Here is a 23,238-nt window from a genome sequence, read left to right as displayed (position 1 = left end):
TTCATTTTATTTTATTTTATGTTTTTTGAGAAAAGGTCTTGTTTGGTCCCCCAGGCTGGAGTGTAGTGGTGCAGTCATGGCTCACTGCTGCAGACTTGACCTCCCTGGGCTCAAGCCATCCTCTCACCTCAGCTTCCCGAGTAGCTGGGACCATAGGCACATGCCACCATGCTTCGCTAATTTTTGTATTTCTTGTAGAGACAGGGTCTCACCATGTTGCCCAAGGTGGTCTTGAACTCCTGGGCTCAAGCAATCCTCCCACCGCAGCCTCCCAAATTGCTGGGATTACAGGCATGCATCAACATGCCCAGCCTGTTTTCCATTTTAATCTGTTATTGAGTGAGTCACAATTTGTGGCTCCATTTCCAGGGACAGGTTGCAAAACAGGTACTGAGCCATGTGTGTCCTTCACACCCAGCAGTTTCTAAACTGTGTCTATCTCTGTTCGGTTCCCTGGAACTCTCCTGGGCAGCAGGCTCAGAAAAGACCTACTTCTGTGGCCTTCACAGCAGGTTGCTGTTAGACGCACCTTTTTGCTGCTTCTTTGGTGCCGTTGAATGGACTTGCTTGGCTGCAGTGACATTGGGTCCCCTTCCTAGCTGCGTGCTGCTCTGCCATTGGGGAAGTCAGGGAAGGCCAGGAAGCCTTTCTTTGCTTGGAAGTTTTTGTTTCCCCTTCACTTGCTAGGTTGGGATAATCCATTGTCTTTTATGTCTTTAAACATAAAATCTAGTTTCAAAGGTTTAAATTTCCTCGTTGTCCCCTAAGTTACATGTTTCTTAGGCTTGGTTGCTATCTGTATGGTACAAATAATTCCATTTAGAAATTAAGAAATTATGGACTGCATTTTAGATGCCAGTGGCTCTATAGTATCCCCCGACCACCAAAAAAAAAAAAAAAAAGCATCTAAAAATTGTGAGGTTGCCACTTCACCACCTAGATCTTTCTGGCTGCACGTGGGTTACCAGGTGCCTTGCCAAGATCCTGCCTCTGTTTCCATGTGTGTGTTTGAGTGAGTGTCCTGGAAAATATATACACTGTGCCTTGTGTCTGCAAGTAGATTTACCCATCGTTCATTATTAATTATTCCTCTGAGCAGCTATGTGAAGCTAGTAAATATTAATAAACATTGTGTGCTGATTATGAACCTAAGACAAAAGGATATATTTTTCAAGCTGCTTAATTTTAGATAAGTTAGTTGCACACAAGTGATGAATAAATGTGAAGTCAGGCATCCAGGTGGAGAAACAAAGAAAATCAAACTAGAACTGCAAAAGGAACGTGCCTGAAATCTGATTTTATTTTATTTTATTTTTGAGATGGAGTATCACTCTATTGCCCAGGCTGGAATGCAGTGGCATGATTTCAGCTCACTGCAACCTCCGCCTCCCAGGCTCACGCAATTATCCTGCCTCAGCCTCCCAAGTAGCTGGGACTACTGGCACCTGCCACCATGCCCAACTAATTTTTGTATTTTTAGTAGAGATGGGGTTTCACAATGTTGGCCAGGATGGTCTTGAACTCCTCATCTCAGGTGATGTACCCACCTCGGCCTCCCAAAGTGCTGAGATCACAGGTGTGAGCCACCGTGTCTGGCCAAAAGGGTACAATTTATTTAAGGACAAAGATAGGAAAAACAAAATCCATAATTGTGTTCACTTAGAAACATCTCCCATTTCATACCAATGTCTTTCCTGGTGTGGTTGTCCAAATACATATATGTGTGTGAGATTCATTGTTGTCATGTTGGGGTCAGACTGTAAGCATGCTTTGTGAAAGTTTGTGGCTCCTTTCACACATCTGCCCCCTACGCATCAAGATCTGAGCTCAGGCGCCCCTTCCTCAAAGGAGGCTCCCCAAAGGAGTCTTCTCTGCTGTCTAAGAACAGGTCTGCCTCTTTTTTTCTTTTTCTTTCATTTTTGGAAGCAGGGTCTCACTCTGTCACCAGGCTGGAGTGCAGTGGCACAATCACAACTCACTGCAGCCTTGACCCCCCCAGCCTCAAGCAGTCCTCCCACCTCAGACTCCCAAGTAACTGGGATTACAGGCACATGCCACCACACCTGGCTACTTTTTAAAAATTTTTTGTAGAGATGTGATCTTGCTGTGTTGCCAAGGCTGGTCTTGACCTCCCAGGCTCAAGTGATCCTCCTTTACCCTCCCAAGTAGCTGGGACTACAGGCACGTGCCACCACACCCAGCTAATTTTTTTGATTTTTAGTAGAGATGGGGTCTTTCTATGTTGCCCAGGCTGGTGTCAAGCTCCAGAGCTCAAGCAATCCTCCCACCTCAGCCTCCCAAAGTGCTGGGATTATGGGTGTGTGCCCCTGTGCCTGGCCAGGTCTGCCTCTTAAACTCCCTTCACACCATGTGCCCCCTTCTACAGCACCAGCCACAGGTAAGTGTCGTGCATGTTGGTGGTGATTTGACTCATGTCTCACCCGCCATGCAACAGAAGCCCAGGAGGCACAGCAGCCTGTGACCTCTGCTCATGATTGAAGGAGCCCCTGAAACAGGGCCAGAAGGCCCAAAATAGCCACTCAACAAACATCTGTCAAATAAATGGAAGTCATATGCATCATTCCAAGTCTTTCCTATTCTTCAAAAAGTAATCATACTGACTCCAGTCTACAGTGAGCTATGATCGCGCCACTGCACTCCAGCCTGGATGACATAGCAAGACCTTATTTCTTAAAAAGAAAATAATTATACTGACTATCTAATATGTGATTGTATTTTTTTAGTAGAATTCTCTAACAAGTACTCCAATGGTGTTGGAATCCACATTGTTTCTAGTTTTTCTCTGTTCTAAACACATGCTGAACATTCTTGTGAATAAATCTCTGCCTACACCTCTGATTATTCTTATGGATAGACTCCTAAAAGTACTAAGAGTGAGGATTCATCTGCATTCTGATTTTAAATAGCCCATATGTCTAAATGTTAGCAGGGCCTAAGATCTGGAATAAATGACACAGTGGCAAAAGTCAGAGTCACACCTCCTGGTTGGTTTCAGAGTCCTGAGCTGAAATGATGCCTTTGGGATCCATCACTATCTAGCACAGGAGTCCCCTTTGCAGCAGTGTCCATAAAAAGTTAGCTTGGGCTGGGTGCGGCAGCTCACACCTGTTATCCCAGCACTTTGGGAGGCTGAGGTAGGTGAATCACCTGAGGTCAGGAGTTCAAGACCAGCCTGGCCAACATGGTGAAACCCTGTCCCTACTAAAAATACAAAAATTAGCTGGGCATGGTCATGCGTGCCTGTAATCCCTGCTACTCCGGAGGCTGAGGCAGGAGAATCACTTGAACCCAAGAGGCAGAGGTGTCAGTGAGCCGAGATCACTCCACTACACTCCAGCCTGGGCAACACAGGGAGACTCCATCTCAAAAAAAAAAAAAAAAAGTTAGCTTGGTGATGAGTCTGGGAAGAGCATCTCTTCATTCATTCATTCAATCTGCAAGTATTCACTGAGTGTCTGCCCTGAACCTAGCACCATCCACGGCCGCAGGAATAGAATGTACATCTCCTCAAGTGTCTCCTAGAAATGGAGACCTCACCACTCTCACTAAGACACAAGCTCTCTGAGGGCAGGGACTGTGACTGTATCATTCACTGCTCATAGTAAACGCTCAAATGGTTTTTGAATAAATTAAAATATAATACGTGGGGCAGGCGCGGTGGCTCACACCTGTAATCCCAGCACTTTGGTAGGCCAAGATGGGTGGATCAACTGAGGTCAAGAGTTTGAGACTAGCCTGGCCAACATGGAGAAACCCTGTCTCTACTAAAAAATACAAGAATTAGCCAGGTATCCTGGCACACACCAGTAATCCCAGCTATTCAGAGGCCAAGGCATGAGAATTGCTTGAGCTGGGGAGGTGGAGGTTGCAGTGAGCCAAGATCTCACCATTGCACTCCAGCCTGGGCAACAGAGCAAGACTCTGTCTCAAGAAAGTAAAAAATAAAAACAAATAAAATATACTATGTATAACATGTTGTTCCTCTCTTTGACAAATTCCAAATCTATAAGTCACAGCTGTATTTTCAAAGTTCTGAAGTGCAACTAGAGATCTGTTTATTTTTAAGATGAAGTCTTGCTCTGTCACCCAGCCTGGAGTGCAGTGGCATGATCATAGCTCACTGGAGCCTCAACCTCCTGGGCTCCAACAATCCTCTCAACTCACCCTCCTGAGTAGCTGGGACTATAGGTGCTTGCCGCCATGCCTGGGTAATTTTTTTAAATAAATTTTTTATACAGCAGGAGTCTCCCTATGTTGCCTAGACTGGTCTTTAACTCCTGGCCTCAAGCAATCCTCCTGTCTGGGCCTCCCAACATGCTGGGATTACAAGTGTGAGTCACTGTGCCCAGTCAGAGGTTTTGACATGAGCAGTTACTCAGAAAGGGAACTGGAAGAATATTTTGAAATCAGACCTAGAGGCAAATCAGACTTATTTAAGAGAATTAACTAATGGAGCCTGAGTTTGGCTTCTCCCATTTCCCACCACTGATCCCCTGACCACGTGGAGTCCTGCAGGAAATCCCTGTGCCAGGTGTGCTAGCTCAGGACACATGGCTTTGGAAATGAGGCAGGGCAGATGCCAGCCCAGGCTACTGGAGCTGGTGCTTGCATGCCCCTCTCAGTGGGATATCTGATCCCCAGATGCCAGTGAGGCTCCAGCTGTCCTGTCTGAGCTGCCCCTGAGACCACACACAGGATCTCAGAGTGGACAAACAGCCTTGTCCTTGACAATGAAAAGTTTTCAGCTCTGAGACCAGAAGAAGGCTTAGTGCAACCATTTCTCAAAGTTTTAGTCTCTTAAAATTGGGGACTCCCGAGAGCTTGTATGTGTGTGTGTGTGTGTTTGTGTGTGTGTGTGTGTGTGTGTGTGTGTGTGTGTGTTGTATCTCTCAGTATTAACTGTGTTAGACATGAAAGCCTAGGAGTCTGCAAAGCACAGGAACACACACACATATGAGTCACTGGTGTCAGAGTGAGGCTATCATCACACATCACAGCCATCTAGAAAACTCCACTGTACACTTGCGGGAGAAGGTGAGGAAAAGGCAAGTAACAAGAGTAGTTTTGACCTTGTGGACCTTTGAAGGGATCTAGGGAGCTGGGAGTCCCCAGACCCTGCTTTGAGGGTCGCTGGCTTAGAGACATTTGCATCCAGGCTCTGCCAATGCTACTGAGCTGCGGCCACATACTGCCAGATCACGGCCTTGGTGCAGTTCATATCTTCCCTTCTTCCAAGTCCTTTGCACCATCCTCAGCCTTTATCCCCCTCAGTCCACATTTGGGCATTACAACTTAGATAACCCCCCACTCCCACTTTTCATCATCGAAGTCTTTTTTTTTTTTTTTTTTTTTTTTTTTTTAGACATAGTCTCATTCTGTTGCCCAGGCTGGAGTGCAGTGGTGCAATCTCACCTTACCGGACCCTCCACCTCCTGGGTGCAAGCGATTCTCCTGCCTCAGCCTCCCGAGTAGCTAGGATTACAGGTGCACACCACCACACCTGGCTAATTTTTTTCTATTTTTAGTAGAGACGGGGTTTCACCATGTTGGCCAGGCTGGTCTTGAACTCCTGACCTCATGTGATCTGCCTGCCTCAGCCTCCCAAAGTTCTTGGATTACAGGCATGAGCCACTGTGCCCAGTCTCATCATCAGACAAATCTTGCACATTCCCTGTTGCTCGGGAACCCAGGGGTCCCTGCCTATGGCTCTAGGGTACCCCTCGCTTCTTCCCAGCAGGCACCCTGTGTTGAAATCCTGCACCCTCATCTCAGCTCCTGAACCCACCAGTCCCCTAAAGCCAGCCTTTTCCATTGTGGATACCAGGCACCACATGAAAGCCACCGCATCAGCATTGGAGACTTTCTGCCAGGACACAGAACATGTCTTAAATGGCACAAAGACATTTAAATGGGAAGAAATTACAGCAAGAGTGAGTTTATCCCTTTCAAGATACTCTTATTTAATAACTAAAAAACTCACAAAGATGTGCATTTTATCCAACTACAAAAGCAGCGTGGCAGGTTATATATTGTGGTAACTACATGTTTGGGGTTTCATTCCTCCTTTAAACCAGATTTCTATTATTTCAGAAAATCAACCATTGTAGAAAAAGACTTCATTTATTTCATTTCGGGTGGCCCATACGCTGTAAAAACAGGTCAAGAACAGTAATCTAAATTGACTGCTGATAAATAATTAAAGCTAATGGAATTTTTCTCAGACCTGTGAACTAAAATCTTTGAGAAATTGCCAGGACATATTTACTGTCTCCTGTTGTATAGAAACATATTTTTTATTTAATACTTCAGTTTCAATCCCATTTAAAATTACCCTTTCTATCACAAGGACTGGAAGGAATATGTGTTCATCTACAAAAGTAACCAGAAGAACGATGCCGCACTGATGGCTATATGGTTCATCTTCAGATGAGATGGGAAGTGACACTTTTTGTATCCTGGAACAAAAGAAACTTCATTTTTCACTGAACTACATTTTAAGTTGAGGTCTACAGTCTGCATATCACATAATATATATTGTCTTGTTTTTAAAGACTCCATACCTGGTCTAAGCTAAGAGCTTAGCTTAGCTTAGGGTCTTAATGTAAGACCCTCATCTTACATTGATGAGGGAAACTTACAGCTATCTTACATGTCATCCAGGAAAACAAATACTAAGAACATTTTTTCTTTTACCAATAATTACTGTTCTCTCATTGGTGCTACCAGGACCTTATAAAAAGATATTGGGGTTGGGCATGGTGGCTCATGCCTGTAATCCCAGCACTTTGGGAGGCTGAGGCAGGTGGATCCCTCGAGGTCAAGAGTTCAAGACCAGCCTGGCCAACATGGTGAAACCCCGTCTCCACTAAAAATACAATATTAGCCAGATGTGGTGGTGGGCACCTGTAATGGTGTAGTGGTGTGAGCTATGATCACACCACTACACTCTAAGCTAGGTGACAGAGCAAGATGCTGTCTCAAGAAAACAAAAACTTGCAGTACAGCTCTGTCCTGTAGATCCCTCTGTGATGATGGAAAAGTTCTGTATCTGTATGGTTGGATGCGGTAGCCACCAGCGCCAAGTGGCTACCGAATCCTTGAAATGTGGCTAGGGTAACTCAGAAACTGAATTTTCCAAATTTACTTAATTTTAACTAAGTTGTATTTAAATATAAATAAGCACATATGGCTATATGTGTTGATATAGAATAAGAAGACTTCTTCACCTGGGGTCTCGAGATAAGTCTTACTTAGGAAGACTCTGATAAAATAATTTGCAGAGTTTTATTTCTGAGGGCAAGGTAGTAGCTTTCCTCAGATTCTCAGAAGGCTTCATGAACTAAAATGTAGGCCCAGTGCAGTGGCTCATGCCAGTAATTCCAACAATTTAGGAGGCTGAGTTGGGCAGGTCACCTGTGGTCAGGAGTTTGAGAGACCAGCCTTGCAAAACCCCATCTCTACTAAAAATACAAAAATTAGCTGGGCATGGTGGTGGGCACCTGTTGTTCCAGCTACTCAGGAGGCTGAGGCAGGAGAATCACTTGAACCCAGGAGACGGAGGTTGCAGTGAGCCAAGATTACACCACTGCACTTCAGCCTGGGCAACAGAGCGAGACTTCGTCTTAAAAAAACAAAACAAAACATAGTTTCAACGCCTAAATTTTCAGTAAATAAGATATTATCTTAGTTGGGTCTTTTCAAAGTATTCGAAGCACTTTCTTAGTTACTTTATTTTAAATAAAATGCTCTGAACAAGATCATATGCAAGCACCTATGGTATGTCCTTGTGTTTCAAATTGGGCACTGGTGGCTTGAGATAAAATTTATTGTGACTTTGTCAGACATGGATTCAAAACAGGCTGTGTGTCCCACTAACGGTGCATTAAAATGGCAGCTTGGGCCGGCTGTGGTGGCTCACACCTGTAATCCCAACACTTTGGGAGACCAAGGCAGGCAGATCACTTGAGGTCAGGAGTTCAAGACCAGCCTGGCCAACATGGCAAAACCCCGTCTCTACTACAAATACAAATATTACCCGGGCTTGGTGGCAGGCGCCTGTAGTCCCAGCTACTCAGGAGCCTGAGGCGAGAGAATCACTTGAACCCGGGAGGCAGAGGTTGCAGTGAGCTGTGATCATGCCATTGCACTCCAGCTTGGGCAACAGAGCGAGACTCCGTCTCAAAAAAAAAAAAAAAGGCAGCTAAAATGCAGTGCAGTGGCCCAGGTCCATTTCAGATAGAAACAGCAGCCAAACCCCCATTCTAGTCTATTTTATTCTAAGCAAATTAATTATCTCACTTAGACTGACACCAGCAAAAGCTTTAGTCTGTAGCACATTCAAAATGAGGTGACCAGGAGTTAGTAGAAATAAAACGTCCTTGTAGCCTGGGTGGGGTGGCTCATGCCTGTAATCCCAGAACTTTGGGATGCTAAAATAGGCGGATCTCTTAAGCCCAGGAGTTTGACCCTCGCCTGGATGACATGATGAAACCCCATCTCTACAAAAAAATACAAAAGTTAGCCAGGCATGGTGGCATACGCCTGTATTCTCGGCTACTTGGGAGGCTGAGGCGGGAGGATGACTCTAGCCCAGGAGGCAGAGGTTGCAGTGAGCCGGGAATGTGCCACTGCACTCCAGCCTGGTCAACAGAGTGAGACTCTGTCTCAAACAATAACGACAACAACAACAAAAAAGAACCACCTCGTATTCTTAAATAAGTTTAAATCCTGGAGCGCCAGTTGGTGTTATCTATGTTTTAGGAGTGCAGGAACCGGCGAGGTCCCAGGCTTGCTTTAGATAATGATAATCAGCACTGACTGCCACGCTGTTTTTAGGAGGACTTAACCAATGTGTCCCTTCTTTCTCCTTGGCAAATGGCTGCTTCCTGACCTCCGCCCCCTGCTCCAGGATTTGCGCAAGGAGGTAGCACCGCTGCTGAAGAGCTTCCACGGAGAGGTAAGCTTTTCTATTCATTTTCTATCCTGAGCCACCCTTTGCTTTGTGGCTAATCAGTCTTTTTATTCATGTTAAAGAAATACTCCAGGAGGAGCCAAGATGGCCGAATAGGAACAGCTCCGGTCTACAGCTCCCAGCGCGAGCGACGCAGAAGACGGGTGATTTCTGCATTTCCATCTGAGGTACCGTGTTCATCTCACTAGGGAGTGCCAGACAGTGGGCGCAGGTCAGTCGGTGAGCGCACCGTGCGCCAGCCGAAGCAGGGGCGAGGCATTGCCTCACTCGGGAAGCGCAAGGGGTCAGGGAGTTCCCCTTCCAGGGGTGACAGGCACCTGGAAAATCGGGCCACTCCCACCCGAATACTGTGCTTTTCCGACGGGCTTAGGAAACGGTGCCCCAGGAGAGTATAGCCCGCACCTGGCTCAGAGGGTCCTACGCCCACGGAGTCTCGCTGATTGCTAGCACAGCAGTCTGAGATCAAACAGCAAGTCGGCAGCGAGGCTGGGGGAGGGGCGCCCGCCATTGCCCAGGCTCGCTTAGGTAAACAAAGCAGCCTGGAAGCTTGAACTGGGTGGAGCCCACCACAGCTCAAGGAGGCCTGCCTGCCTCTGTAGGCTCCACCTCTGGGGGCAGGACACAGACAAACAAAAAGACAGCAGTAACCTCTGCAGACTTAAATGTCCCTGTCTGACAGCTGTGAGGAGAGCAGTGGTTCTCCCAGCACGCAGCTGGAGATCTGAGAACGGGCTGACTGCCTCCTCAAGTGGGTCCCTGACCCCTGACCCCCGAGCAGCCTAACTGGGAGGCACCCCCCAGCAGGGGCAGACTGACACCTCACACGGCCGGCCAGGTACTCCAACAGACCTGCAGCTGAGGGTTCTGTCTGTTAGAAGGAAAACTACCAGAAAGGACATCCACACCAAAAACCCATCTGTACATCACCATCATCAAAGACCAAAAGTAGATAAAACCACAAAGATGGGGAAAAAACAGAGCAGAAAAACTGGAAACTCTAAAAACCAGAGTACCTCTCCTCCTCCAAAGGAACGCAGTTCCTCACCAGCAACGGAACAAAGCTGGACGGAGAATGACTTTGACGAGCTGAGAGAAGAAGGCTTCAGACGATCAAATTACTCCGAGCTACGGGAGGATATTCAAACCAAAGGCAAAGAAGTTGAAAACTTTGAAAAAAATTTAGAAGAATGTATAACTAGAATAACCAATACAGAGAAGTGCTTAAAGGAGCTGATGGAGCTGAAAACCAAGGCTCGAGAACTACGTGAAGAATGCAGAAGCCTCAGGAGCTGATGCGATCAAATGGAAGAAAGGGTATCAGCCCTGGAAGATGAAATGAATGAAATGAAGCGAGAAGGGAAGTTTAGAGAAAAAAGAATAAAAAGAAACGAGCAAAGCCTCCAAGAAATGTGGGACTATGTGAAAAGACCAAATCTACGTCTGATTGGTGTACCTGAAAGTGACGGGGAGAATGGAAACAAGTTGGAAAACACTCTGCAGGATATTATCCAGGAGAACTTCCCCAATCTAGCAAGGCAGGCCAACATTCAGATTCAGGAAATACAGAGAACGCCACAAAGATACTCCTCGAGAAGAGCAACTCCAAGACACATAATTGTCAGATTCACCAAAGTTGAAATGAAGGAAAAAATGTTAAGGGCAGCCAGAGAGAAAGGTCGGGTTACCATCAAAGGGAAGCCCATCAGACTAACAGCGGATCTCTCGGCAGAAACCCTACAAGCCAGAAGAGAGTGGGGGCCAATATTCAACATTCTTAAAGAAAAGAATTTTCAACCCAGAATTTCATATCCTGCCAAACTAAGCTTCATAAGTGAAGGAGAAATAAAATACTTTACAGACAAGCAAATGCTGAGAGATTTTGTCACCACCAGGCCTGCCCTAAAAGAGCTCCTGAAGGAAGCGCTAAACATGGAAAGGCACAACCGGTACCAGCCACTGCAAAATCATACCGAAATGTAAAGAACATCGAGACTAGGAAGAGACTGCATCAACTAACGAGCAAAATATCCAGCTAACATCATAATGACAGGATCAAATTCACACATAACAATATTAACTTTAAATGTAAATGGACTAAATGCTCCAATTAAAAGACACAGACTGGCAAACTGGATAAAGACTCAAGACCCATCAGTGTGCTGTATTCAGGAAACCCATCTCACGTGCAGAGACACACATAGGCTCAAAATAAAAGGATGGAGGAAGATCTACCAAGCAAATGGAAAACAAAAAAAGGCAGGGGTTGCAATCCTAGTCTCTGATAAAACAGACTTTAAACCAACAAAGATCAAAAGAGACAAAGAAGGCCATTACATAATGGTAAAGGGATTAATTCAACAAGAAGAGCTAACTATCCTAAATATATATGCACCCAATACAGGAGCACCCAGATTCATAAAGCAAGTCCTGAGTGACCTACAAAGAGACTTAGACTCCCACACATTAATAATGGGAGACTTTAACACCCCACTATCAACATTAGACAGATCAACGAGACAGAAAGTCAACAAGGATACCCAGGAATTGAACTCAGCTCTGCACCAAGCAGACCTAATAGACATCTACAGAACTCTCCACCCCAAATCAACAGAATATACATTTTTTTCAGCACCACACCACACCTATTCCAAAATTGACCATATACTTGGAAGTAAAGCTCTCCTCAATAAATGTAAAAGAACAGAAATTGTAACAAACTGTCTCTCAGATCACAGTGCAATCAAGCTAGAACTCAGGATTAAGAATCTCACTCAAAACCACTCAACTACATGGCAACTGAACAACCTGCTCCTGAATGACTACTGGGTACATAACGAAATGAAGGCAGAAATAAAGATGTTCTTTGAAACCAACGAGAACCAAGACACAACATACCAGAATCTCTGGGATGCATTCAAAGCAGTGTGTAGAGGGAAATTTATAGCACTAAATGCCCACAAGAGAAAGCAGGAAAGATCCAAAATTGACACCCTAACATCACAATTAAAAGAACTAGAAAAGCAAGAGCAAACACATTCAAAAGCTAGCAGAAGGCAAGAAATAACTAAAATCAGAGCAGAACTGAAGGAAATAGAGACACAAAAAACCCTTCAAAAAATAAATGAATCCAGGAGCTGGTTTTTTGAAAGGATCAACAAAATTGATAGACCGCTAGCAAGATTAATAAAGAAAAAAAGAGAGAAGAATCAAATAGATGCAATAAAAAATGATAAAGGGGATATCACCACCGATCCCACAGAAATACAAACTACCATCAGAGAATATTACAAACACCTCTATGCAAATAAACTAGAAAATCTAGAAGAAATGGATAAATTCCTCGACACATACACCCTCCCAAGATTAAACCAGGAAGAAGTTGAATCTCTGAATAGACCAATAACAGGAGCTGAAATTGTGGCAATAATCAATAGCTTACCAACCAAAAAAAGTCCAGGTCCATATGGATTCACAGCCGAATTCTACCAGAGGTACAAGGAGGAGCTGGTACCATTCCTTCTGAAACTATTCCAATCAATAGAAAAAGAGGGAATCCTCCCTAACTCATTTTATGAGGCCAGCATCATCCTGATACCAAAGCCTGGCAGAGACACAACAAAAAAAGAGAATTTTAGACCAATATCCTTGATGAACATTGATGCAAAAATCCTCAATAACATACTGGCAAACAGAATCCAGCAGCACATCAAAAAGCTTATCCACCATGATCAAGTGGGCTTCATCCCTGGGATGCAAGGCTGGTTCAATATACGCAAATCAATAAATGTAATCCAGCATATAAACAGAACCAAAGACAAAAACCACATGATTATCTCAATAGATGCAGAAAAGGCCTTTGACAAAATTCAACAACCCTTCATGCTAAAAACTCTCAATAAATTAGGAATTGATGGGACGTATCTCAAAATAATAAGAGCTATTTATGACAAACCCACAGCCAATATCATACTGAATGGGCAAAAACTGGAAGCATTCCCTTTGAAAACTGGCACAAGACAGGGATGCCCTCTCTCACCACTTCTATTCAACATAGTGTTGGAAGTTCTGGCCAGGGCAATTAGGCAGGAGAAGGAAATCAAGGGTATTCAATTAGGAAAAGAGGAAGTCAAATTGTCCCTGTTTGCAGATGACATGATAGTATATCTAGAAAACCCCATTGTCTCAGCCCAAAATCTCCTTAAGCTGATAAGCAACTTCAGCAAAGTCTCAGGATACAAAATCAATGTGCAAAAATCACAAGCATTCTTATACATCAATAACAGACAAACAGAGAGCCAAATCATGAGTGAACTCCCATTCACAATTGCTTCAAAGAGAATAAAATACCTAGGAATCCAACTTACAAGGGATGTGAAAGACCTCTTCAAGGAGAACTACAAACCACTGCTCAAGGAAATAAAAGAGGATACAAACAAATGGAAGAACATTCCATGCTCATGGGTAGGAAGAATCAATATCATGAAAATGGCCATCCTTCCCAAGGTAATTTACAGATTCAATGCCATCCCCATCAAGCTACCAATGACTTTCTTCACAGAATTGGAAAAAACTACTTTAAAGTTCATATGGAACCAAAAAAGAGCCCGCATCGCCAAGTCAATCCTAAGCCAAAAGAACAAAGCTGGAGGCATCACACTACCTGACTTCAAACTATACTACAAGGCTACAGTAACCAAAACAGCATGGTACTGGTACCAAAACAGAGACACAGATCAATGGAACAGAACAGAGCCGTCAGAAATAATGCCACATATCTACAAGTATCTGATCTTTGACAAACCTGACAAAAACAAGAAATGGGGAAAGGATTCCCTATTTAATAAATGGTGCTGGGAAAACTGGCTAGCCATATGTAGAAAGCTGAAACTGGATCCCTTCCTTACACCTTATACAAAAATCAATTCAAGATGGATTAAAGACTTAAATGTTAGACCTAAAACCATAAAAACCCTAGAAGAAAACCTAGGCATTACCATTCAGGACATAGGCATGGGCAAGGACTTCATGTCTAAAACACCAAAAGCAATGGCAACAAAAGCCAAAATTGACAAATGGGATCTAATTAAACTCAAGAGCTTCTGCACAGCAAAAGAAACTACCATCAGAGTGAACAGGCAACCTACAAAATGGGAGAAAATTTTCGCAACCTACTCATCTGACAAAGGGCTAATATCCAAAATCTACAATGAACTCCAACAAATTTACAAGAAAAAAACAAACAACCACATCAAAAAGTGGGCGAAGGACATGAACAGACACTTCTCAAAAGAAGACATTTATGCAGCCAAAAAACACATGAAAAAATGCTCACCGTCACTGGCCATCAGAGAAATGCAAATCAAAACCACAATGAGATACCATCTCACACCAGTTAGAATGGCAATCATTAAAAAGTCAGGAAACAACAGGTGCTGGAGAGGATGTGGAGAAATAGGAACACTTTTACACTGTTGGTGGGACTGTAAACTAGTTCAACCCTTGTGGAAGTCAGTGTGGCGATTCCTCAGGGATCTAGAAGTAGAAATTCCATTCGACCCAGCCATCGCATTACTGGGTATATACCCAAAGGACTATAAATCATGCTGCTATAAAGACACATGCACACGTATGTTTATTGCCGCATTATTCACAATAGCAAAGACTTGGAACCAACCCAAATGTCCAACAATGATAGACTGGATTAAGAAAATGTGGCACATATACACCATGGAATACTATGCAGCCATAAAAAATGATGAGTTCACGTCCTTTGTAGGGACATGGATGAAATTGGAAATCATCATTCTCAGTAAACTATCGCAAGAACAAAAAACCAAACACCGCATATTCTCACTCATAGGTGGGAATTGAACAATGAGAACACATGGACACAGGAAGGGGAACATCACACTCTGGGGACTGTTGTGGGGTGGGGGGAGGGGGGAGGGATAGCATTGGGAGATATACCTAATGCTAGATGACGAGTTGGTGGGTGCAGCGCACTAGCATGGCACATGTATACATATGTAACTTACCTGCACATTGTGCACATGTACCATAAAACCTAAAGTATAATAATAATAATAATAATAATAATAAAAGAAAAAAAAAAAAAAAAGAAATACTCCAGGCAAAAGGTGCTGCCCCGATGGTGCTTTCCCGGCTGCTCCAACCTAGCATCATGCAGATTTTGTGCTCTGCGATGTGATTTTCCACTGGGTCCTTGGTGAAAGCCCTCATGGAAAAGGAACCTATGCTCAGAATATACAGAGGTGTGGTGGATTCCAAGCAGAAGCGCCCTGTGTGGTGGCAACGAGCAGGTAGTTTGCGCCACAGCCTTTAGGAGCCCATACGTCCCCTCTAGGAAGTCGCCTCGTTCCCTGAGCTGGTCTGGGGCCGCCACTGCCATGAGTGTGAGCCGTGAGTGCTATGCTTTGGTGAGAGGCTGGCAGGGGCACAGGGATGCCACTTGATCGCAGTCTTGAAACCCAGATCATCGGGCAGAAACCACGAGGAGGAAGTCTGGGCTCAGTAAAAGGACGCGGTTTCTAACAGATCCTTCCAGAGAAGGACGGAGCCATCTGGCAGACGGCACGTGGGTGGCAAATCACCTGGGATATCGGCCCTGGCTACCTGTTAGCGGGAACAGCAGCCACAGAGGAGACTGGGCTCCGTGTGGGTGGCATTCCTTGCCAGCCCTTTGTTTAAAGATTGAGTGATGTTTAGTAAGCCAGAAATTGTATTGGTGAGGATTTACTGAATCTCACCTCTTTACCTTCTCCCGTTGGAAAAACAGAATGGGGAATCATACTAAGCTGATGAGAAAAGGAAACAAGACATTTCTAAAGCCCCTGAAATAGCCCATATTGGAACAGTCGTAAGAATTTTTTTTTTTTTTTTTTAGACAGAGTCTTGCCATGTCACCCAGGCGGGAGTGCAGTGGCACGATCTCCGCTCACTGCAACTTCTGCCTTCCAGGTTCAAGTAATTTTCCTGTCTCAGCCTCCCAAGTATGTGAGATTACAGGTGCGCACCATCACGCCCAGCTAATTTCTGTATTTTTAGTAGAAACGGGGTTTCACCATGTTGGCCAGGCTGGTATCAACCTCCTGACCTCAGGTGATCCTTCCGACTCAGCCTCCCAAAGTGCTGGGATTACAAATGTGAGCCACCATGCCTGGCAGGGATTTCATTTTCTTGCAACTAAGTCACAGGCTACAAATGGGGGAAGGGGCAGGAGAGATACTGCGGTGAGATACAGTAGGTTTCCCTTGGGACACAGGTGATGTGGGCCTTATATGGAAAGCTGGGTTCCTGGGCCCAGAGCTCCAGAGCAAGTGGTCGGGCTTCCATTTGGGAAATTCTTCAGCTGGGAGCGAGAGCAGGGAGTGAGTGAACGAAGGAGGCCAGGGGATATTGTAGCCAGAGACAGAGAGGCAATTTCAGGACATCAGAAGGGACCAGCCTAGAAAGAAGACACAGTGTTTGGTGATGGCTGGAAATTTTAGAGAGGAGAACAGTGCTCCTCTCTTAAGATCATTTTCCTGCCTCATTCAGCCCCCATGCACGCAGCTTGGTCTGACCAGCAGGACACCTGCATCCCAGGGCTTGGATGGACTTGAACCGTCTTTTTCTCAGAACTTCATCTCCAAGCTGGCACTTGATGAGTGAAACCATTACCTGACACCTACCCACATTCGTTCTTACCTGTTCCGTTACTTATTCAGCAGCTTTTGAGAGACCCACTGGCTTCCTAGTTCTCTAGCTCAAAGAGTTCAGTGTGCTTTTGGGGTGTTTGCTTGTATTTCTTTGTCATTGAAAAATTTCAAAGCTGTATAAAAATGGAAAGATTAGTACAGTGAACACCTGTACACTTTTTTTTTTCTTTTTTTGAAACGGAGTTTTGCTCTTGTTGCCCAGGCTGGAGTGCAATGGTGCAATCTCGGCTCACTGCAACCTCCGCCTCCCAGGTTCAAGTGATTCTCCTACCTCAGCGTCCTGAGTAGCTGAGATTACAGGCATGCATCACCATGCCCAGCTGATTTCTGTTATTTTAGTAGAGACAAGGTTTCATCATATTGGTCAGGCTGGTCTCTAACTCCTGACCTCAAGTGATCCACCCACCTTGGCCTCCCAAAGTGCTGGGATTACAGGCGTGAGCCACTGTGCCTGGCCATCCTGTACGCTCTTTACCCAGATCCACAGTCGTTAACATTTCACCCTTTGTACCTCCCCTGTCCCCTCCCCACCCACCACTTTTGCTGAACATTTGGAAGTAAGTTGCAGAAGCATGCATGGCGCCCCTCAAATGCACATGGAAGGCTCCCAAAGTTAACAAAACGTTAACGTTCTCTGACATTACCACAATAGCCACAAATATCACACCTGGGAAAATTCACAGTAATTCCAGGTCATCTCCTCTTTGATCTAAAATCAATTTTTTCCGATCATACCTAAGATGTCTTTTATAACTGCCCTCCCTGCAACTGGGGTCCAATCAGGTTCACACATTACATTTGGAAATATATCTATCTATATAGATCTGTCTATCACTACATCATGTTTTATGATTTTCTATTTTAAAAAGTTTTTTTTTTTTGAGACAGGGTCTCACTCCATAACCCAGGATGCAGTTCAGTGGTGACATCATGGCTCACTGCAGCCTCTGCCTCCTGGGCTCAGCAATCTTTTTGCCTTCTCACTCCCCCACTTTCCCCCAACCCAGGTAACTGGGACTATACATGTGCACCACCACATCTGGCTAATTTCTTTCTATTTTTAGTAGAGATACGGTTTCAATATGTTGCCCAGGCTTGTCTCAACATCCAAGGCTCAAGCCACTATGCCTGGCCTGGAAGTGGTTTTTATTTAATTAATTAATGTATTTATTTATTTATTTATTTATTTATTTTTGAGACGGAGTTTCTCTCTTGTTGCCCAGGCTGGAGGGCAATGGCACAATCTCAGCTCACTGCAACCTCTGCCTCCCAGGTTCAAGCAATTCTCCTGCCTCAGCCTCTCAAGTAATTGGGATTACAGGCATGGGCCACCATGCCTGGCTAATTTTTTTGTGTTTTTAGTAGATGGGGTTTCTCCATGTTGGTCAGGCTGATCTCGAACTCCTGACCTTAGGTGATCCGCCCACCTCAGCCTCCCAAAGTGCTGGGATTACAGGCATGGCATGAGCCACTGCGCCTGACCTGGAAGTGGTTTTTAAAATATTTTACTTCCATCCTTTCATTATGATGTGTTGCTATTAAATAGGTGATCATGCCTGTTAATCCCATCACTTTGGAGGACAAGGCAGGAGGATCGCTTGACCCCAGGAGATCAAGACCAGCCTGGTCAATATAGTGAGACCCCATCCCAGGCTCACGGCTGTAATCCTAGCACCCTGGGAGGCTGAGGTGGGTGGGTCACCTGAGGTCAAGAGTTCAAGACCAGCCTGGCCAACATGGTGAAACCCCATCTCTACTAAACATACAAAAATTAGCCAGGCGTGGTGGTGTGTGCCTGTAATCCCAGCTACTCAGGAGGCTGAGGCATGAGAATCACTTGAACTCGGGAGGCAGAGTTTGCAGTGAGCCGAGATTGTGCCACTGCACTCCAGCCTGGGTGACAGAGCGAGACTCCATATAAATAAATAAGTAAACAAATAAATAAAAGTTTAAGATATTATAATGAAATGATTACTTATAATTATGATAACAAAATCCTAAAATGTAACTCACACTGAAATTAGAGTTATTTATTCACGATTGATTGATTATGATACCTAATTTTGGGTGTTTCACAAGCCCAACAAATTGATGGGTGGTGTGGGGGAGGTATACCCTTAATATTCAGTCCAATTTAAAGCTTATTGTAGTCCAACAATAATTTAGACAATCCCTTCAGTAAAGTAATACACACACCCTCTAGGAAAATGCTGTCTTTCTACCTTGTCTGGCCAATCCTTATTTCTCTTCCTGAGAAGAGTCGTGGTGTGGAAGGTTGAGGGGATGAGGAGCTGGCTCAGAGAACCTCTTGGTAGTAGAGGAGCAAGTGTCCTCAGGGAGGAATATCGTCTTAAGGAATAACATGAGTACTCGTGTTAGAGAAGAAAAGAAAGACTAACAATCTATGAACTAAGCATCAGCTTTATGAAAGTAAAATAGGCCAGTATGACGGCTCATGCCTGTAGTCCCAGCACTTTGGGAGGCCAAGGCAGGAGGATCATCCGAGGCCAGGAGTTCGAGAGCTGCCTGGCCTAACATAGCAAGACTCTGTCTCTATTAAATAAATAAACAAATAAATGTACAACAGAATAAGTTCAAATAGAATGAAAGAAATGATAAATATAATTAAAATAATAATAAATATAAGAACAGAAATGAATGAAAAAGAAAACAAAGAGCCAGGAGAGAAACATTCCAAAAGTCATTTATTTGAAAATATCACTACAATTTGACAAACCACTGTACTAATCAAGATAAAATACATTAGGAATAAAATTGGGGATGATATTGCAGCTGCTGCAGAGATTAAAAAGATAATAAGAGAATGTTATAAGCAACTTTATGCCAATAAATCCTTAAGTAGAAAAAGTTCTAGAATTGTGTAACTACCAAAACTGATTAAAGAAGAAATAGAAAACTTGAATAGCTTCATAACTATTACTGAAATACTTCGATAAAGTATAGACAGTTTTCCGAGAGAGTTTTATCAATTAATCATGAAATAAAGAGTTCTCATACTTAGCAAACTCCTTCAGAAAATAGAAAAAGAGGGAGCACTTCTTAACTCCTTTTATGAGGCTAATATAATCCTGATACCCAAACGAGACAAGAACAGTACTAGAAAGGAAAATTAAAAGTCAGTCTTATTGGCCAGGCGTGGTGGCTCACATCTTTAATCTTAGCACTTTGGGAGGCTGAGGCAGGTGGATCACTTGAGGTTAGGAGTTCAAGACCACCCTGGCCAATATGGTGAAACCCTGTTTCTACTAAAAATACAAAAATTAGCCAGGCATGGTGGCAGGTGCCTGTAATCCCAGCTACTTGGGAGGCTGAGGCAGGAGAATTGCTTAAACTCAGGAGGCAGAGGTTGCAGTGAGCTGAGATCATGCCACTGCACTCCAGCCTGGGTGATGGAGCGAGACTCCATCTCAAAAAAAAAAAAAAAAGTCAGTGTTAGTGAATAAATACATGAAGTCTTTTCAAAGGTATTAGTAAATTAAATCCATCAAGCTTGGTATATCCGAAGAATGCTGTCTCATTTAAAATTTTCAAAATTTATTAATGTAAATTCATGTCATTAGCAGATTAAAGGAGGAAAAAAATTTCAATAGTTATATGAAAATATTTTGATAAAATGTAAATCCATTCATGATTAAAAACTACCAACAGGCCAGGCATGGTGGTCAGGAGTTTGAGACCAGCCTGGACAATGTGGTGAAACCCCGTCTGTACTAAAAATACAAAAACCAAAAATTAGCTGGTTGTGGTGGGGACAGGCCTGTAAACCTAGCTACACAGGAGACTGAGTCAGGAGAATCACTTGAACCCGGGAGGCAGAGGTTGCAATGAGCCGAGATTGTGCCACTGCACTCTAGCTAGGCAACAGATGAAGACTCCATCTCCAAAAGCAAAACAAAACAAAACCCTACCAACAAACTAGGAATAGAAGGAAACTTCTTAGGAATAAAGGGAAACTTCTTTAACCTGGCAAAAGTTATTTATCAGAAACATACATCAATCATCAGACCCAGTGATGTTAAAAAAAAATTTTCCCAGAAAACGAGGAACAAGACAAGAATACTTACTATTGCTACTTTAATTAACATTGTACTGGGAGTCTTAGCTAGCAGAGAAGACAAGAAAAAGAAATAAAGTATAGATAGCTCTTGACTTATGATGGTTCACCTTTAGGATGATGCAGAGAAACTGTACTTTGAGTACCCATATAACCATGCTGTTTTTAATTTTCAGTACAGTATTCAATAAGTTACATGAGCTGTTGAATGCATTATTATAAAATAGGCTTTGTCTGGGATCATTTTCCCCAACTATAGGCTAATATAAGTGTTCTGAATATATTTAAAGTAGGCTAGGCTAAGCTATGATGTTTGCTAGGTTTATTAAATGCATTTTTGACTACAATATTTTCAATGTACAATGAGTTTATTGGGATGTAACCCTGTTGTAGATCCAGTATAAGTACTACAACAGAAGAAATCAAACTGTCATTTTTCAAGTGAGCCTCACTTAACCAGTTTACTAGATACAAAATCAGTATACAAAAGTAATTATATACCTCTGTATCAGCAGCAAACTTAAAATGTAATTTTTAAAAAGGATACTACTGAAAATAGTCAGCAAAACAAACAAACAAAATAAAGTGAAGAAATATTGAACCAGTACAAGTTGGAGGAATTGCCCTATCAGATTATTAAATCTACAGTAGTTGGCACAGAGTGAGATAAATACACCAAAGGAACACAATAAAAAAATCAGAATCTGGCCAGGTGTGATGGCTCATACCTGTAATCCCAGCACTTTGAGAGGCTGAGGCAGGAGGATCACTTGAGGTCAGGAGTTCCATATCAGCCTGACCAATATGGTGAAACTTTGTCTCTACTAAAAATACAAAAATTAGCCTGGTGTGGTCACATGCTCCTGTAGTCCCAGCTACTTGGGAGGCTGAGGCAGGAGAATTGCTTGAACCTGGGAAGCGGAGGTTGCAGTGAGCCGAGATCACACAACTGCAGTCCAGCCTGGGTCACAGAGTGAGGCTCTGTCTCAAAACAAACAAACAAACAAAAACAAACAAAAAAACAGAATCTGACCTATGCATATATAGAGAAGTTGAATATATTGCAAAGATGGTATGGATCAGTGACAAAAGAGGGGACTTTTCATGGTCCCCTGACAATTGTCAAATCCTTATAGATTAAATGAAGTTAAGGCCAGGTACATTGGCTCCTATCTGTAATCCCAGCACTTTGGGAGGCTGAAGCAGGCAGTTCCCTTGAGCCCATGAGTTACAGACTAACCTGAGCAACATGGTGAAACACTGTCTGTACAAAAAATTACAAAAATTAGCTGGGTGTGATGGCACATGCCTGTAGTCCCAGCCACTTGGGAGGCTGAGGTGGGATGATTGCTTGAGCCCGTGAGCTGGAGGCTGCAGTGAGCTGTGATCGCATGCCACTGCACTACAGCCTGGCTGACAGAGCAAGATCCTGTCTCAAGCAAACAAACAGACAAACAATTAACTAGAGTTGGAGCCCTACCTTACTCTGTGTGGAAACACAAATTACAAGGAAAGTCTTAGGGCAAAGCTTTAAACTTTTTAGAAGAAAATATAAAAGATGACGACTTTGGGCTGGGTAGCGTTTCTTTTATTTATTTATTTATTTATTTATTTTATTTATTTATTTTTTTTCTCATTCAGTGTATACATCAATCCTGAGGGCCAAATGAGAAGAGAAATAACAGTTCTCATGATTTGAGGACAAGACTCTGGTTAACAAATTGTCATTTGATTCAGGAGCCACATTGAACAAATTCTAGTTTATCTAGTGCCTTGCCTGTGCCAAGCAGGCACTTAGATTTTGTTATATTTGTGTGTATGTATAAAACAATTTTTATATGTATACCTACTATATAACAATCATACGTGTCTATGGATATATTTTACAAAAGTATTTACAAATATGTTTAAAAATCCTAGCGGTCACTATTACCCTAATTATAGGCACGATCACTTGAACTTATTAAGACTAAATAACTTTCCTACTAGGATAGAGTAAAATTTCTGCCAGATCTCCCTGTCTGGAAAACCCATGTTTTATTTATTTTTTAATTTTTTTTTAAGATGGAGTTTCATTCTTGTTGCCCAGGCTGGAGTGCAATGGCACGATCTCGGCTCACCGCAACCTCCGCCTCCTGAGTTCAAATGATTCTCCTGCCCCAGCCTCCTGAGTAACTGGGATTACAGGCATGTGCTACCACACCCAGCTAATTTTGTGTTTTTAGTAGAGATGGGGTTTCCTCATGTTGCTCAGGCTGGTCTCAAACTCCTGACCTCAAGTGATCCACCTCCCTTGGCCTCCCAAAGTGCTGGGATTACAGGTGTGAGCCACCACACCTGGCTGTGGGCTGGGTAGAATTTTTTAAACAGAAAACCATAAAAGAAGAGATTGTTGCAGTGAACTACGTTAAAATTTTAAAGTAGGAGCTCTTTTTTTTCATGGAGAGATACCC

This window comes from Pongo pygmaeus, chromosome 6 (assembly GCF_028885625.2).
Source record: "Pongo pygmaeus isolate AG05252 chromosome 6, NHGRI_mPonPyg2-v2.0_pri, whole genome shotgun sequence".
In the NCBI taxonomy this organism is placed as follows: domain Eukaryota; kingdom Metazoa; phylum Chordata; class Mammalia; order Primates; family Hominidae; genus Pongo; species Pongo pygmaeus.
This window is presented reverse-complemented; position numbering follows the sequence as displayed.